Source organism: Gymnodraco acuticeps, unplaced genomic scaffold, assembly GCF_902827175.1.
Source record: "Gymnodraco acuticeps unplaced genomic scaffold, fGymAcu1.1, whole genome shotgun sequence".
Classification (NCBI taxonomy): domain Eukaryota; kingdom Metazoa; phylum Chordata; class Actinopteri; order Perciformes; family Bathydraconidae; genus Gymnodraco; species Gymnodraco acuticeps.
The window spans coordinates 410,972-429,124 of NW_022991672.1; the positions used below are offsets into that span (position 1 = coordinate 410,972).

Genomic DNA, 18,153 nt, shown 5'->3' on the forward strand with positions numbered 1-18,153 from the left:
GCATGCGCGAGATTGTCCGCCATATTGGACAGCTATACGGCAACCCACATAGGACATTTGTTTCGCAAAGCATACAAAAAAACCACAAAAAACCCAACAACATTAATCTGAACGAGAGATATGAGTTAATGTTATTACAATGTGACTTCACTATTATTTAACAACTACTTTTATTGGGTTAAGTACAATCTCAGAATAAGTGTTCAACATTAATGACAAGGAAACAAAGCTCTGGTCAGAAGCATTTTTTATAAAAAGCTTTAACAAAATTAAGTATTTCTGTACATTTTGAATGCAATCTAACTTTCCAACTCAGAAAACGAAAAACGAAAAAGTGCCAAAAGTCTTCTCACATGGCTGAGCTGCTTTGCAATATACTTCACCACTGAAGAATACAAATATGTATAAAGTAAACTATGATGCAATCTAACTTTCCAACTCAGAAAAATGATAAAGAGCATGAACAAAGAACATGTAAAAACAAATGCAAAATTTGCACAATCTAAAATGAGAAACTGTAACTGCAAGTAACAAAGTCTGAGCCATGGTAAAGAGTTACATTGAACACCAAGCTGATCAGATAACTCCCTGGTTGGTCTGAAGTCCTTCTATCTCCAGGATCTGTACAAATCGGCACATTATGCCAAAAGTCTTCTCACTGGGTGAGCTGCTTTGCAATATACTTCACATTGTTAGAAAAGGCTCCAGAAGGCCTTGGGGACATCAGTATCAGGGGCTGGAGCTGGACAGGCTCTTTCATCAGCACTTCTCCTTCCCTTTGCCAGCCAGGACCTCACATACTGTTCCGGATTGAACTGTCCTAGTGATGGTCCATTACATTGAATGAAAACCAGGCTGGACAGTCGGCTGACAGAGAGAGCATTCCTTTTTGCAGTAAGGATATCGTTCATGCAGCTGAATGCCCGCTCACACTCACTAGTGGAGACAGCGATGGTTCGGACTGCTTTCAGTAGAGGCTCCATGGCAGCAGGTGTACGGGATGCCCTGGTTTCCTTGTATTCGCGAAAGCCCTGAACAGTCTCTCTTCTGTCCACTTTCAGCACTTCGCACAAACGTAGCACCTCTACGTCCCTATACTGTACGTCTAACTCCTCTTCAGGCCAACTTCCAGGATGGATAACTTTCATGTCCTGGATTAGCTGATTGTCCCGGGCCTCCCGGCCATGTAATGGGATTTCTCTTGTGCTGACATGAGAGGAGGTTGTGGAAGTCATTCTGTGTCTCAGATTCTCTACCATACTGCGGAAAAACTGACCTGCATGAATCTGTACAAGCCTGCAATTCTCACGCAGGGCAACACCCTTGAAGGACTTCTCAGCTAGAGCTGTATGAACTGTAGTCATGTGTGGGCCAGGCATGGTGACCATGGATTCAAAAACTCGTATTTCTCGAGTTAAGAGCCTATCTGCTGTAGGCAGTGTCATCTCTCTTTTTTGGAGTTGCCGAGAGAGGTCCCTGAGCTCTGTGAGCGCATCGTACATCAGTCCCAGATTGCTGACAAACGTTGCAGATGTGAGCACATCATCCAGGCCCTTGTACTTTGCTCTGTCTCTGGAATCCCTGCTCGTGTCGTTTGCAGCATTTGTGAAGTGATCATGAAGCACTCGGTAGTTTTCCCAGACTGCTCTGACGCTCCTTTCACTTGAAGCCACCCAGCGGATGGACAAAACACGCCCTATCACCAGGAGACGCTGTCCGACTGCTTGCGCACACTGCGCTAACTGCCTCTGATTTTTGGGGAAGGCATGGAACAAGGAATAGAGTTTGTCAAAAAAGATCTGGAAATGATTGAGCCCTGAGACCTCCTTGACCACATCCCCAACTGCCAGCTCTAGACGATGATTGGAGCAGTGCCACACAAACAGGCTTGGGAATTTACTACACAACTGGGTAGCAACGCCTGTTCTCTTCCCTAGCATGACTGAAGCCCCATCACATGCAAAAGAAACGAAACACTGACCTAAAAAGTCCTCGTTAAAATCTCTTCCAAGACACTCCATTAATGCCTTTGTGATGTCATCAGCCGTTGTTCCATCCAACTCGATCAGCTCCCAAAAAAACGTTTCGGGCTCAGCATCAGCTAATGCTGAGCGTAGACACACAACAAGCACCGTTTTACCACTAATAGTGGTAGATTCATCGACCAAAACACAGAGTTTTCTTTGGTTTTCTGTAATGTCTTTTGCCATTTTTTTCTTCAGCTCATGAGCTATGTGGTCGATGATTTCGCCACAGGTTTTATTGGAGTGCAAAACCCTGCCCACGTTCAGCCCATTCAGTTTCTGTACATTCAAATCAATTGGCATGTCTGTGAATGGCCGGCTATGTTTGCCAATTTTATATGCCGTTCGAAAAACTCTGATAGTGGTGTCTAATTCAGATTTATGCATAGACTGCACTTGATGTTGAATAGTTTCACGTGAAGCAGATGTAAGGATGTCAGCAGCTTTTACATGGGCTTGTGATTCTTTATGTTCTTTGATTTTTTTTCTCAGGCTAGCTTGTTGTTTTCCCTTGTCAACACCGAAATGAGACACTGCACACTCACCCCATTCAGTTGACAGTTTCAGTCCTTGTCCAGTGTGTATTCCCAAAGATTTGACATGATCTCTGCATATCCGACATCCTAGCTTCTTATCTTTAAGAAGGAGCCATGCATTGGTCTTGCAAAAATATTGCACCTGGTCCGTTGTCCAGCAGTCAGGTGCATCGCTTTGCCCGGTGATGGTGGTGGCAGTTGCGCCAGCAGCAGCTAACGTTAGAGGCTCTGGAGGAGGCGGCGGAGCTAGTGCTAATGCTAATGCACTAGAACTTGGAGCAGGAGGATCAACCAAAGAAAGCTCCCCATCAGACACAATTTCCAACACAGGCACAGCATTCTCTGTATTTGAAGTTTCTTCCGGCGACAACCGCTGTCTTTTTGCACTTTTATTAATCCACGCTAACATTTTAGAAATGCTAATTTGTGACGTGACTTGCTTTCCTTCTCTCGGGGGCGTGCCTGCTCTGTTCTATCACTCTACATAGCCACCCACTGGGTGGGAGTTGCACTGCATAAACACAACACACGTGCATCTAGGTATGTAAATTGTAAAGCATTAAAACATGGTTTTACTAACAGTTTTCAGTATGTTGTTACTTCGGCATTATTATTATTATTATTTTGAAACGTGTATTACTATTAAATCACGGTCAAATAGGTTAATTTTTACATAGTCGTTTCCACCACAGTATTTACATGGAGAAGATAAGCCCCGCCCCCTCTCCAGCACGTTCTGTTTGAATGACAGGAGTAAACAGCTGACAGCCGCTGTGAAACTCCAGCGGTTAGAGCGATGAGAATGTCCGTTCGGCACCTCATGACGCATCTACTGAGTACCGGGCGGCTGTATATATATATATGGATGTATAATAAGAACGGCGGGAGAGTGTTGAGTACTGGCACGGTGCATGAGTACCGGAGTACCGCCAGCATGCCGGTACTAAGCAAGAAGTGCCGGTACTCCATGGGTCAGAACCAGAAGTGCCGGTACTGCGTACCGGTGAGTACCGGCCCAATTCCAGCACTGCTGGCTGCAGTGTGCTCACTATCTGCTTTCTGTGTGACCTGAGTGTCTGTGTGTGATACTGTGTGTACCGGCTGCCTGTGTGCTTTCTACGCGTGAAACCGTTGGCTCTGCCACGGACCGACTGACCTGCGGTTCCACCACCTTCGTTTCCGCCGCGGGCGCGGGCCCGGCCGTGGACAAAACAACCAGCAGCGGCTCCGCAGCTGGCGCGGACCCCAGCACCGGCGGCCCGGCCGTGGACAAAGGGACCTGCATCGGCTCCGCCGCGGGCTCGGACCCCAGCACCGGCGGCCCGGCAGTGGACAAGGCAACCAGTAGCGGCTCCGCCGCGGGCACCGTCGGGCCGGCTGCGAGCGCGGATACCACGGGTCAGAGCCATATAATAGAAGAGTTATGACATCTCCGTTCACTCCAATGGACCACTTTTTTTACAGCAATGGCGGATCGTGGAGCCTCTCAATCGTTCCCCGGAAGTTAGCGCCAAGGCTAGCAGAGCTGTGGAGTTGCAGCATAATAGACCGTTCGTGACGGACTTTTAAAGGTAAGAAGAAGTTTAAAGATTTATATTGCGGATATTATCAGTACATCTGATTCAATTGAACATGTGTATTAAAGGATGTCAGTGGATTATCCCTAAATTAGTAGATTTAGGGAACGTTTACAGATAACAGATCAAGCTAGGATACCGAAGGAAGTTAGCAACAGACGTTGAACAACCTTTTAATTGTAAATTCCGTTCTCTTAATGTCTATTTGGTCCAACGTTGTTGAATTAGAGAAGAGGGGCTTCTAAACGGGATTGTATGCGGGGGTGGAGGGACTTAAATATTAGATAACTATCACTTTGGTGCGTGTAAGAGTGAGTGTTTTTAGCAGAGCCATATTGTGTCCTTGTGATTATGTTGATTATTACCTGTGTATAATGTTGCAGCTCAGCTGATTTTGGATTGATGGCAAAGGGAGAGGGACTTAAGTGAGAGTGAACACACAAGGTAAGTTTAATACTACTGTTTTATATAAGTAAGCATACTAAACATGTATTATATCACTGTATTATATAAGTAATCTTGTTAGTAACCTACTGTATGGCAGGTGGAGGGGCAGTGATGTTACAGGTGGAGGAGCAAAACTGCAAGACTGCAAACTCACAAGACAGAGAAATCAAAGTTTGTTCTCCAGAGAAGAGGTTGATTTCACTTCAATTTTTTCATATTTTCTAAAGATGTGGAAATGGCAACAAAAAAACACGTGAGAGCTGTAACCAAGACAACTGTAACAACATGAGTAGACAGCCACCAAGGTTTTTCAAGTCCCTCTCTTACTCCATTTTGCCAACCCAAACTTCCAGGTACATGACGGGACACCTTGCTTGTTTTTGTTGTTTGCGCTCCTCTGGCAGGTGGAGGGCAGTGATCCCTTCCCTTCTTCCCTCAATCTTTGAGACTAATGTAAGTAGAAGACATGGCACTGTAAATGTTCGAACATTTAAAATATTATACCACTTAAAAATAAGAAATATTACTTTTGTTACTAAGAGTTCATACTTATTATACCTGTGTCACCTTTCACACTATCGCTGTGATCATGAGCTATGGGCTTTGTAGATACAGGTCCCGGGGTGAATCGTGGTGCAGGGGCCCTTCTCTTTTTGACCACAGGGCGATGCACGAAGATGGTGGGTATAGCCTCTGCTCTCAGCCTAGTCTTGCCCTTTTTTGTCTTGACAAACTGGTCTGCATCAAAATGTGCCTGCGGAGTGACTTGAGGTTACTTCACACACAGAACAACTGTGTCTGAATCTTGTCTGCCCACATACATATTCCATAGTGGTTGAATACACAGTATTAGGAAACACTTTATACTTACTGGACATGTTATACTCATTACATACTGTATATACAATATGACCAAGAATGTGAGACAACTTTATAGAAATTCATATCACATATGTTACTGATGCCATTTGTCATACTTTGTTAAACTCACAAATAATAAAGTTCCATAACTTCAGTTGGGAACAAAGACCACACCTTATCTCGCCAAGGCAATTTCCCATCCAATAGGTGTGCTATATAGGTGTGTATAACCCTTTCTCCTGTCTGTTTATCCCTCTTTCAGCACAAGAACCAGAGGGGGATTCAATGGAGCCTGAATACCTGCACTGAGACCCTCACCCTGCACCCTGTGTCTCAACTCTCAGTGTTTTTCAAGCCTTTCCCTGTTTTTTTGTATTAAACAAAACATTAAGCTTTCCCAATGGTGTGGTTTTCGTTTTGTGAAAAAGTGCAAATGCAGTGTTTGTATATAAATCACATATTTTGTTGCTGTTGGTCGTGAAATTGCTCCTGCTTCCTCCGCTCTGTGTCAGTGGGGAAGCTGTACATTCGTACTCCTTTGTCTGAGCGATTGGAGCATCCCCAGGCAGCACAGCAAACCATGGTGGCGACTAGGAGGCAGCACAGCAAACCAGGACAACACGGAGGAAAAGGCACAGACAAACTGCATGATATGCTATTCAATGTTTATTGAATTCCATGTATTTGCAATGGATGTTCCTAAAACAACACATTTAACATCATCATCATCATCATGCTGCTGCTGCTAGTCCTTTGATAGTCACCTGTCGGTCTCCTGTCCTTTCTGAAAGCCATAAAGATGACATTAGTCATTTAGATAACTTGTGTCCTCAATTACCATGGTTACTGAAACTACCATGAATTTAAGAAAATGGTAGACATTAATCTAATCTGAATTTTAAAGCATTACTTTAGATCCCCTCCCTCTAAATATATCAATAAACATTAGAAAGTGATGCTCCTGACTACCATACAAGTTTAAGAAGATAATATTGGTTTTAAAGAATTCAAAGCTATAAATAAACAGCAACAGGCTCTTTAACCAAGGCACTGTTAGCCTAACATGTAAACTAGTTCACACTAATCCTAATATTATCACTTAATATTAGCAAATTCTATTTTATTTTTTAAAACATATTGATGTAAATACATACACATATCGATTTGTTGTATAAATATTGCAAATCAAAACCTTTATTCACTAATAATTACCAAAAATCGTAGTTCTATCTCCTGTTATCAATGCATTCACATTGCCCGCCATGAACTTCCGGGGAACGATCCGCTTCTACATGAACCACGTGACGATAACCGTTTTTGGACTTCCGTTGTCATAACTCTTCTATTATATGGCTCTGCCACGGGCGCGTCACCCGCCCTCTCCGGGCACGCGCGGATCAGGTGTCCTGCCGCTCCACAACCATAACATTTCAAAATGTCAGACGTAACATGGACAGTATACACAAAATCATCAATTTTAAACTTGAGAGCCAGATTAAGTTCCCCTTCATCCTTTTTCAGGACCATAAGCACCTGTCTCCTAAAAGACACAACGTGCTTGAGGTGCGGGGATTTGCAGCCCAGGGGGATCAACTTAATGGGAGACGCAAGCTGGCCGTATCGAGCAGCTCTCTCTCCAACAACTCGTTTCTCAGAAACGGGGGTACATTAGAGATGATGACTTTTTTAGCTGGAGTGACCAGGGGTAGCACGGGTAACAGCGTCCCTTTAATCACTACACGCTCTCCACCAGCTGGTTAGCTTTCTCCGTGCAGTCTAAAAAAATAACCACTGCACTGTTCATGCGGGAGGCAGATTTAACTCTGCCATATCCCACCACAGCCCCCACAGCCAGACCACACTCCTCCACCGACACACCGACACACCGACAGGTGGAGAGAGCTTGATGGCGTGTTGGCGAGTTGGCGAGTCAGCTTCTCTAACACAGCGCAGCTGCCACGGAACGCCATGCCGGGCGGCGTGACTGCAGCTGCAGCCGCTCGACAAACAATTAGACAAACAATTCACCAGTGCAACCAAACAACACCACCAAAAAACACCAAAGTCGGTGAAGTGATGCACAAAGACATAAACTATCACCCAGAGAAAAATGAATTGTTAACAATGGTTTGAAAAGTTGTACAACTTTAAACGATCGCTCTCCGCTATACTCACCGGTCCACTCACAATCAGACAGAGAGAGACAGAGACAGAGACAGAGACACAGAGAGAGAGAGAGAGAGAGAGAGAGAGAGAGGAGAGAGAGAGAGAGAGAGAGAGAGAGAGAGAGAGAGAGAGAGAGAGAGAGAGAGATTTTTGTTAGCATCTGATGCTAGCTTGGAGCTAATAGATATAAGGAGGTGTTTCTACAAGCTGGAGGGAGAGCTAGCCCGTGGACAGTGGCGGCGCAAGAGTATTTTTGTTGGGTAATCTATGGTAGAGCTAACCCATGGTGGGGCTCAAGTCAGTATTTGCAATGTAATTACATACACGCTCCCCTTGACAGTGAAACGCCACTCGTTAGATTATTTCCCTGTCTCAATCCAAATTGAACTGTATGAAATAAAAAGGCACATTTGTCTTGTAGTAAATAAAAAGGGCGACCTGAAGCCAATCCTGCAATTCCCCACAGGTGAAAGAGTTGACATGCTGAAAACCCAACCCCTGGGGGGGTCTGAGGGGATTCTCCAACCAGGAGACTTTTTTAAATACTAACATAAAATACACATTCTAGTTCTCTTTTGAGAAGAAAAATAAATAAATCTATCACTACACGACATATATAAAAAAATGAATGCCATTTTAGTTTTGTGTTACTTTGTTCTGAAAGCTGAACCTGCTGCTCCTCACTGAAGAGGGAAGAGGCTGTGAATTACTTTACATTGTGGATAAGGGTGGATAGCCCCCATTGTTCTGTGTGTCAAAATAAAAGACAGCCCACACACCTATCAATCATCAAACCGTGGGGTCTTATTTCATTACGTAATGTTGTATCGATGTATATAGAGATGTACTACAGCAGGGGTGGGGAACCTCCGGCCCCCGGGCCGTATACGGCCTGCGAGACCATTTGGTATGGCCCTCGAGGTAATTTATAAACACACGCAAAAAAGAAAAAAATTAAAGAAATCTAGACCGCAAAATAATTAAACAAGCGAGTGCCTGTTTTTCCTGGCAACGGTCATGGTCCTTGAACACAACACGAGCCTAACGTGTCATCACGTGGTATAATATCACGTCTGACGGGGGTGCAATTCTGACGGAGAGCACCAGAACGCCGCTCCGGCACTTCAAAAAATGGCAGTACCAATAAATCCGTACCGGTCCGTACACATGCTGCAGTTTTGGCGTGGCTGTGTCTAGTTGAAAGCCCAGTGGCGATCTGCTCATCTGTCACACTGATCATAACTTTGTTGTTATTAGCATCTGGTTAGCTAGCTATGCTAATGAATATAAGAAGCTTTTTCCACAACCAGTGAGGTAAAGGCACATCTTTATATGATCATTATAGTTATAAAAAAATAAGAGAATAAAGTAAACAGGTATAAAATACTATATGACAGTAAAAAAAAGTTGTTATTAATAAACAAGAATACAGTTTGAAAGGAGAGTGATTTGTAAAATATCCATAAAGAAAAAGAAAATCTGCTTCCAGTTCTGTTTCATATGGGTGCTGAGAGATGTTTCCATAGATCTCTTCATGTTGCTCTCAAAGTGCACCAGATTGATGCTTTTAACTTCAACATTTAAAAACAAATCTTCCCGGGGGAGCATGCCCCCTAGAGGAGGTTAGGTCCCCCCCCACTTAAATCATGTCCATGGATAGGAAACTAAATACATTTACATTTCTTGTGTCCATATCTTTCTGTTTGGTGGTCATGCCACACCGTGCACGAGTCATGGTGAGATATCTGGATTAAGAGGTTGCTTTTTCTTTGCACAGCATGAAAGAAAGGCCAAATGAAATGGGCTGTGATTTTTAAGCAGAGGTCAATAATTTGTGCGGCCCTCGGAGGATGTTGAAAAAATTGAAATGGCCCTTGAGAGGAAAAAGGTTCCCCACCCCTGTACTACAGCAAAAGTATTCTCCGTCGGGACTTCCTGCAACAACACCACGCCGTTATCGTGATTCTGATTGGCCAGAAGACATTATCAAAGATGTTCTATTGAGACTCCGTGACAAAAGTTTTGAAAACCATTTCTAGTCTTCGTTATTTCCAGACAAGTGGCTACTGAAACCAATCTTACGAACTGCTGTCTGTGCAATTTACTCCGCGCGAGTTGGCGGACTTTATTTTGCTTACTTTAACATCATTTTTCACGGTGGGGCTAATCCATTTCTTAGTATGGCTGTAGCCTACCCCAGCCATACCCTGGCGCCGCCACTGCCCGTGGACCCCCCTAGAGGATGTGAGGTCCACCCACAAATAAAATAGGTTCACATCAGTGTTAATTTTGGCAGCTGTTTTTGATTTAGTCTTAAGACAAAAATGGTTATTAGTTTGTCACATTTTAGTCATTCCTATCCTTCGTAGTTTTAGTCTAGTTTTAGTCGACAAAAACTCAAAACGTTTTAGTCTACTTTTAGTTGATGAAAAATTACTTTTAGTAAAAAAAAAAGGTTTTCTCTCTTTAAACCAATTCAGTTAAATACAGGTTTCTGACATTGGAATCAAGGTGACAGCATCAAGTGTTGAAATTCGTAAAGCAACATTTCCTTCTCTTAACACTTTACTTGTGTAATATCTAGGGATGGGTATCGCTAAGGTTTTTAACGGTACTACTATTATCGATACTGCTCATCGATCCGGTACCTTAACGGTATTCTTGTAGGTACTTTTTGTTATTTTTTAAAGGGAAAAACTAAACAAATTGTTAACTGAATTAACATTGCTTTATTTACATGTGAAATAAATAAATAAAATATGTGTAATTATGTTATTATATTGTACTGTACTTGAGTAAAATGTTGAGGTAGGCTACTTAGTACTTCTACTCCACTACAGTTCAGAGGTAAATTATGTAATTTTACTCCACTACATGTATTTAATCCCTTTAGTTACTTTATTGATCTGGATGAATGATGTGAAATATAATCAAGTGTTGAATCAGAATTTAGTTCCACCTGGAGTAAATCCACAAGCTACCCTGCAGTATACAAAGTCATTCAAACTAGCTGCACCTTCACCAGCTTTGAGAACACTTTCATGACCAATCATTATAAAACATATCATATATATTATTCTGAAATGGACCAATCTGCACCATGACTACTTTTATACTTTTACTTGAGGAACATTTTGAATGAAGGACTTTTACTGTAACAGAGTTTCCTACACAATGGTATTTTTTTTACTTAATTACAAGATCTGAGTACTTCTCCCACCTCTGCGCACCTGATGTGATAACGTTACTCGTAATTGGCGCAACAGAGCTACTTAAGGAAGTCGAAAATTGTGCATTTCTCCGATTGAATATGACGCATTTTCAATCAATCAATGTTTATTTATATAGCCCAATATCACAAATGTTACATTTGTCTCAGTGGTCTTCACAGTGTGTACAAAATATCAGTATGACAATACGACACCCTCTGTCCTTAGACCCTCAGGGAGAGCAACAGAGGAGGGATCCCTCTCCCAGGACGGACAGACGTGCAATAGATGCCGTGTGTAAATCGAAAAGATAATACATTTACAACATAGGTAGACGTAGACCAAATGTTTGGAAATGCATGTGTCTATAATAAGAAGATGAATCCACGAGGATGTCAACAATCTTGTGGGAGCCTTCAGGGAAGTAGTATTTTTTGGCCAGCTGTCTGGACAGACTACTGTACTCGTGTCAACGCCCTAACGCCATAACACTAATGGCAAACAAGCTTTGTCCACATCGAGCCTTGTAGAGTGTCTCTATACTCTCTGAACGCTCCGTCCCCGGCAGATCTCTGTGTCCGCTGCAGCGTGTCTGTTAGGCCCCGCCCCCCGCACACAGAGACACAGGGAGATCGCTCTTCTGGAGTGAAGAGAGCGAAAATAATGATATTGCAAGTTAGAAACATAAGATGCATTTTGACAGACAAGATGGACACTTGGGGGAAAATATGCTGCATTTTGAATGTCTGATAGTCCACCATTAACACCTTAGTCCCGTCTCGTCAACGAAAACTAAATATACATTTCGTCATAGTTTTCGTTATCAAGAATCTATTTTTAGCGCGTCATCGTCTTAGTCATGTAAAAAAGGTTGTTGACGAACATTTTTCGTCCTAGTTTTCGTTGACGAAATTAACACTGGTTCACATGGATAGGATACTAGATAAATCTACACACTCATAATATACCCTCCTGGGACCCGAGGAAAAAAGTGTCTTCCAATTTCCTTTTTTTTGTGATTTCCTACCTATTTAGGGTTAAAAAAACATCTTGCAATTTAGACTTTTTTTATTTTATTTTATTTTAAAATGTTACAGTATGTCCACTGTAGAGGACGTAGGGACCATATTAGTTTGAAAAGACAGCCGAAATTAACAGATGGACTATGTAACGTATTATGGTTATATAGAGTGATATTAATACAATAATACATTCACCTTTATTTAAAACATGAATAAGTAATTGATCTGAACATTGCTGTTTATTTGTATACAAAACTAGCTTGTTTTTTTGGTGAATCTTTCCAGATCTTCAAAGACTTTGTAGTCAATGTAGTGGGAAAGTACCTCATTGACTCCAGTCAGCACGGGCTGTAGGGTCATCTTGACTAGTTTGATGGATCTGGTCTCCATTTGACCTGCTCATAGAAACAAAGCTTGCATTCCTGAGGCAACTCTCATTTTTCATGGCTCCACTTAAAATAAAAACAACAATAAGACATACGTGCTACTCTTGGCCCACAGAGGGCCATGTCTTTCCAGCTCGTCCCTATCTGTCTCTATGTATCTATCTGTGAGCTCATCCTGCATCTTTCCCCCCCTTCTTCTTGACCCTCTTCTATCCCAGGTGTGAAAGCCTCATCTCTCTCATCATCTGAGAGCTCAACATCTGAATCTCCCTGAACTATCTGGTACAGAAAATGTCTGCTTCAGTTCCGTCTCCTGCAACAATATTGAGTCATAAAGTCCATGAAGATAGTCCTGACGTCCACTAGAATGGACATTTATAAAAGGGCTGTTATTTGAAAACTTGAATTATTTAATTTCATTCAGAACTAATTATATAGTTCCTCACATGTTAATAAACAAGAACATATATGATTTGAAGGTAAAAATGACAATTATTCAACAATATTTGACTTCTCCTCCTGCTTCTATACCATTTTGTTTTTCGTATGCCAGCCATTTTGGATGAAAAGAAAGAGGAACTTCCCAGCATGCAATTTTAAGCAATGACATATCACTGGAAAGACCAGGATGTCCTCTGTACAGCACATCAGGGATTGGTAGAGTAGCTCAAAAGAGTAAAAGGAGATGCATGTTAACAAAATGTCCACTACAGTGGACATTTTCAATGGGCTGGGTCCCAGGAGGATACACTAAACATTTTTGAGGGATTTAAAAAAAATATCTAAATATTTGTAGAAAGGCAGGAAATGGGATTCAAATCAAGAACATTTTTCATTGCGAAGGACCCCCTGTTTTGTGTCCGCCATACTTCTCAAACCAAAGTTACACCCTATACTATGAACCCGAAAATGTATACAACACCAACGTTTTATGTAAGAAATGACATAGACCAAAACAACCAAAATAATTTAGGTTGTTTTGTCTGTAAGAATTCAAATTCAAGTAAAAATGAAATCTGGAAAGTCATAGCAGCATTCAGTTTAAACTCTAAGAAACACAATGTGTAAGCTCTAATACTGTTGGGGGATTTTGCCGTTGTTGAACAGAGGAGTGAAACCTCCTGCTGAGCATCACTGAAGTTAATACTAGTTGTTAAAAAACAGTAAACGTTATCAGCTTCAAAAGGCAGACAGCAGTTACTACAGAAACAGGTTCAAAGCTCAAGGCTACTTACCACAGTGTGTACAAATGATATAAGATGAAATATGTAATTGTCATGCCTTTTATAAGCAACACTTGTAACATAACACCAGATCCCTTGCTTTGGACAGTCCAGAACAAATCTACTATTTAGATACTACTTTGTTTAATAGAGTCAATTATAAAGATGTTTTCAAATACAGGAAATATGAAAATAAGTATAAGCTAATGCTAGCTTTGACTGTATGCTCTCTAACCTAACCAGAGTTTACATTGTATTTGTTGCTGTTGCTAATGTAAATATTGAGTTTTCTATAACTGACACATTTATATTGTGTAATATTCTTTATATCGTAAAATGGATGTAGTCAGATTCAGATTGTAATCCAACTTTGACTAAATGTTTAGTAAGTGATGTGTCTGTAGTGAACTCACCAGTGTTTGCAGAGTCCTGCTGTGTTGTTGAGAAAAAGCTGCTGGATTCAGTTGAGTGTTTCTTCAGAGAAACAGAGACGTGTCTCGGCTGCTGCTCTGCTGTCGCTCAGACAAACAACAACTTTCAGTTCCGGGAAATTGAAACTCTTCTCTTAGCGTTTAGTCCCTCCCACCAGGGAAGCATGGAGAGACGCAAGGAAACCACGAGAAGCAGAGAAATGAGTTTTAAGAGCAATGGGACTTCCTTTCCTCCGGAGCGTCACGTGAAGCGATGTCCTTTGTGATGACGCAGCACAGCTGATAGTCTGACAGCAGCTCTGTCCCCGTTATTTCCACACTCACCCTCGCCTCTGTTAGCACACATTTACTGACACAAACATTTGTATCATCTGTTGTAGACCAAATAAATAAAAATAAGAACTCATTCTCAAAAAAGATAAAAGCCATTCTTAAAATGTATAAACGAACAATAGTTTGATTAACATTGATTGCACAATATAAATAAAATAATTGAGAGAAGAAAAAGAGATATTGTAGTGCTGAGAGATAGGGAGAATGAAGGTATGAAGCTAGCTTTAATGAGCAGCAGAAACGGACATGTTGTCAGTTCGCAGCCCAAGAAGACAAGAGGAAGAAACCAGGGCCCTTTCTCATTTCTCTAACTCCCCTCCTCGACTCCTATCCTCGACTCCTATCCTCGAGACTTAAGAGGCTTCTCAATACTCAAATTTCCTCGGTCCTCCGGTAGTGACCCGGAAATGAATTTCAGCGCGCCATTTTGAAGGACATCTCATTTCTCTAAATGCAGACCGAGGACCGAGGATCGAGCATTGAGGAGGCTCTCTGGAGGAGCTATAACCGAGGATACACTGATGGTTCCTCCACGGCTCCTCCGCGGATGCATTTCCGGGAACGGTGAAGCCGCTGACGTCACTTCTTCTTCTTCTGCTTTGGGTTTACTGGCAGGCCGCAAACAACTTCACGGCGTATACTGCCACCCGAAGTCCCCGGCCGGAAGTCCCCGGAGTTGGGGACTGGCTTCAGTAGAAGCTGCTGCTGCTGCTGCTGCTGCTGCTGCTGCTGCTGCTGCTGCTGCTGCTGCAATCCGCCCAGCCAATCAGAAATAGTAACCTTTTTCTCCCACGAAAGTACCTGTTCTCTAGCAGGGACTGAAAAGGGGGTACAAAGTTTCTCATGAACTAATTTATCTTCTGGATGTTTTTGGTGTCAACGCAACATTTCGGAAATATATCAGAACTAAAGTGGGAAAAGTACTGCTGTGTGAACGCGCCTTATGGACTGTACCCAATATTTGTAATCTACATCCATTATGTTGACATTTCTAATGTAAATCAAAATGAATGCTGCACAATAATTTGTAATAGTTTTTAAAAAATCGTTTGAATTATATATGGATTTTCTTGGTAATGAATTACTTTTGACGGTAAAAAAAAAGAGTTACTGGTACTTATGACCCTTTTTGAGTAAAGTATCTCTCAAAAATGTAACTTTTAAAATAAATATTCACTTAAGACGATAAAATGTAAAGAATAGAAGGAAATTGGCAAATTTGAGATTAAGAAACAAATTATTTCTGAAATGTTCGCATGAAAAGTTTTTTAAAATGATAAATGTATTATCAGAAAATTATTACTAGCCATTGATGCAATACATCATGGTACGAAAAGGACTCAACGGTATGTTGTTCTGAAAGCCCTTCTTTTTGTACAAGTAGTATTGTACGGCAGAGTTTTACCACTTTGTGCAATGCAAAGATTTGTATCACCTGGTCATTTTCAGACAACACTCTTTGAGTTAAAGATCTCTCCCAAACTTAACTTTAAACATAAATATTCCCTTTAGTATGATTCAAAAAGCAAAGGATAGTAGGAAATTACCATCTTTGATACTAAAAACAGCATTATTCCTGAAATGTTTGCACTTTAAATGGTTTATATATAATCCATAAAAGTTGGCTTTAAATATTTCTTGTTATTTGGTCGTTACAGTTCAGTACTTGGTACAAAAAATAACATTTTGACCCGCTTTGAGTTATGAAAATCACCTTTTTGTTCAAATTAGCATTTTAAAACCCTAAAATCTGACTTATTTCCTTTAGTGTCTTTACACTACATCATGAATATTATACTTGAACATCTTAACAATGTGTTAGTGCTGAAATATGAACATATTACATGTTCTGGTATTAATGAGAAATGTTTGTACTCTCCGTGTTTGAACCACTTTACATCATATCTTCAGGGATTTATAACGTTGTGTAACTCCGTGTTGTACTAAGCCTTACAGCCAGTTTGTATTATAGTATGTTGGGTTTTTAATGTGGTGGCGGACACTGTTTGTTTCTATATGAATGTGCTGAAAGACTTAATGAAACCACAACATCGACCGCAGGGGAGCTTTTATTTTTTTAAATATAACATTTCTGTCCATTTCTTTGAACTTCATCTCCTAGCTTGATGCTAATCGACAAGCTAACCGATTGAATCGTTGACCTGGGCCGCTTTTCTTTTTTATCACTGTTAAGATATATTTTACTTTAGCTGAGAGATAAATTAAGAGGCTTAAATAAATGTATGTTGTAATGTAAACAATAAGGGGATTGTTAGCTTTAGCCTCTTTAACACTAGCTAATCGGCTAAAGCTAAACAACTGGAGCTGACCTAAAACCTTTTTTAAATCACAGTTAAGTTATATTTTACTATAGCTAGGATGTTCAAAAGAAGCTCAAATATATTATTATTAACATATCTATAAATATTAAAGGTTTTTTCTGATCTGATTAACTTTAGCTTCTCCAGTCCGAGCTAATTGGCTAAAGCTAAACAAGTTAAAACAACACAAAGTCGTAGTTCAGCTTTTCTTTTTTGACTTTGTACAAAGCTCAATTTCCTATCAATCTGACCTAAATGAGCCGATAAGTAAAAAAATAAGTTTATTTTGACAACATTCTTATACCCATCAACATGTAGCCCATGTTTATTTTTACTCTAACACTAGTAAGGCTTCTTAAATTATATTTTTTTGCAGCTTGATTAAGTGTCTGTTACCCAGCTAATGCAGCTATGTTTAAATCATGTCTCTATTTGTATTTTCAGTCTGAAAGCTTTTAATCCAGCGTTTTAAACATTTTATTTGACGTTAAATTCCCTTTATTTCAATGAAAAAGTTGCACATTTGACAAACTGTGTCCTTTCTGTCGGCTGCTGTCTTTAGGATACAATGGTTTTATAAACTGGTGTCGTTGTATACATAGGTGTACGTTTTTTAAATGAAATGATTGCTCTTCTTAAATTGTAATGTACATTTTTTTTAAAAGTAAAATCAAATGTCAAACACTGACAGTCTCCTGTTTTTAATTGTTGCTCTGCGCAGTACCACGTTCAGCCTGTTGGTGTCAGTAGAGAGTCAGAGGAGACGATGAAACACAAACAGTACATTCATAAACACTCTAATTTCTCTTTATGGCAGGGTAGAGCGAAATGCAGATTCCACAGAAAATTCCTTTATTCCAAGGTCAAATGGAAACTAACAGAACTCTTCCCCGTGAACACAGTGAAGTCAAGATACACAGATTCATCTCCCTCCATCATGTTGATTTGAATCCGAAGTTCTGAACATGAGCCCGCCTCGCTCGGCCTTCTGAGCCAATCACAGCAAGATAATGCTTCCGTTTCAACTATACTCCTTCCGTTTCCACTATACTTTCTCTCACACATACATACATTCTTCTCTTGCATACATATATTGTCTTCAGACATGCATATACTATTATAATATTAAATGTAAACATTGAATGAATGTACATAAGAGCAAAATGTATGAATATGAGAGTGACAATGTATGAATGTGTGCGTTGAAATATATGTGTGTGAGAATGAAAATGCATGAACGTATGTAAAAGGATAATGTATGTGTGTGAGAGGACCAGTATGAATTACGGCCTGTACGGCCCCTTATATGAAACACTACTTCCACTATAATTCAATGAACACACATTGAAATATAACATGGCCTTTGACCTCATTCACACAGTACAACTGAGGTATTCTTAGACAGATATCTGTGTGTTGGGACGTACTATGAGATTGCCCAATTGTTCACTGTCTCATAGCATATTTTTGTTTACTCAGTGCAGACAGGTTGTCTTGAATCTTGCAGACACTGCCCTTACCTCTTAGTCCTTGAGCCAACTCCCTATTAGAGAGAACGTGCTATTCAAGCATTGTGTCGCTAACAGGTGAAGGTACGTCACCATTGGTTGACAGTTT

At 40.8% G+C, this 18,153-nt stretch overlaps 1 protein-coding gene and 1 pseudogene across 1 annotated transcript in view; both read right to left on the reverse strand.

Annotated features, from left to right (window-relative positions):
• LOC117534498 (E3 ubiquitin-protein ligase TRIM21-like) overlaps positions 1–13,976 on the reverse strand; it is a 44,032-nt gene extending 30,056 nt beyond the window's left edge. Inside the window, exon 1 of the mRNA XM_034198705.1 lies at positions 13,865–13,976. The gene's annotated coding sequence lies outside the window, so the exon portion shown is untranslated. The remainder of the gene's footprint in view (positions 1–13,864) is intronic.
• LOC117534497 overlaps positions 1–18,153 on the reverse strand; it is a 44,639-nt pseudogene that overhangs the window by 5,487 nt on the left and 20,999 nt on the right.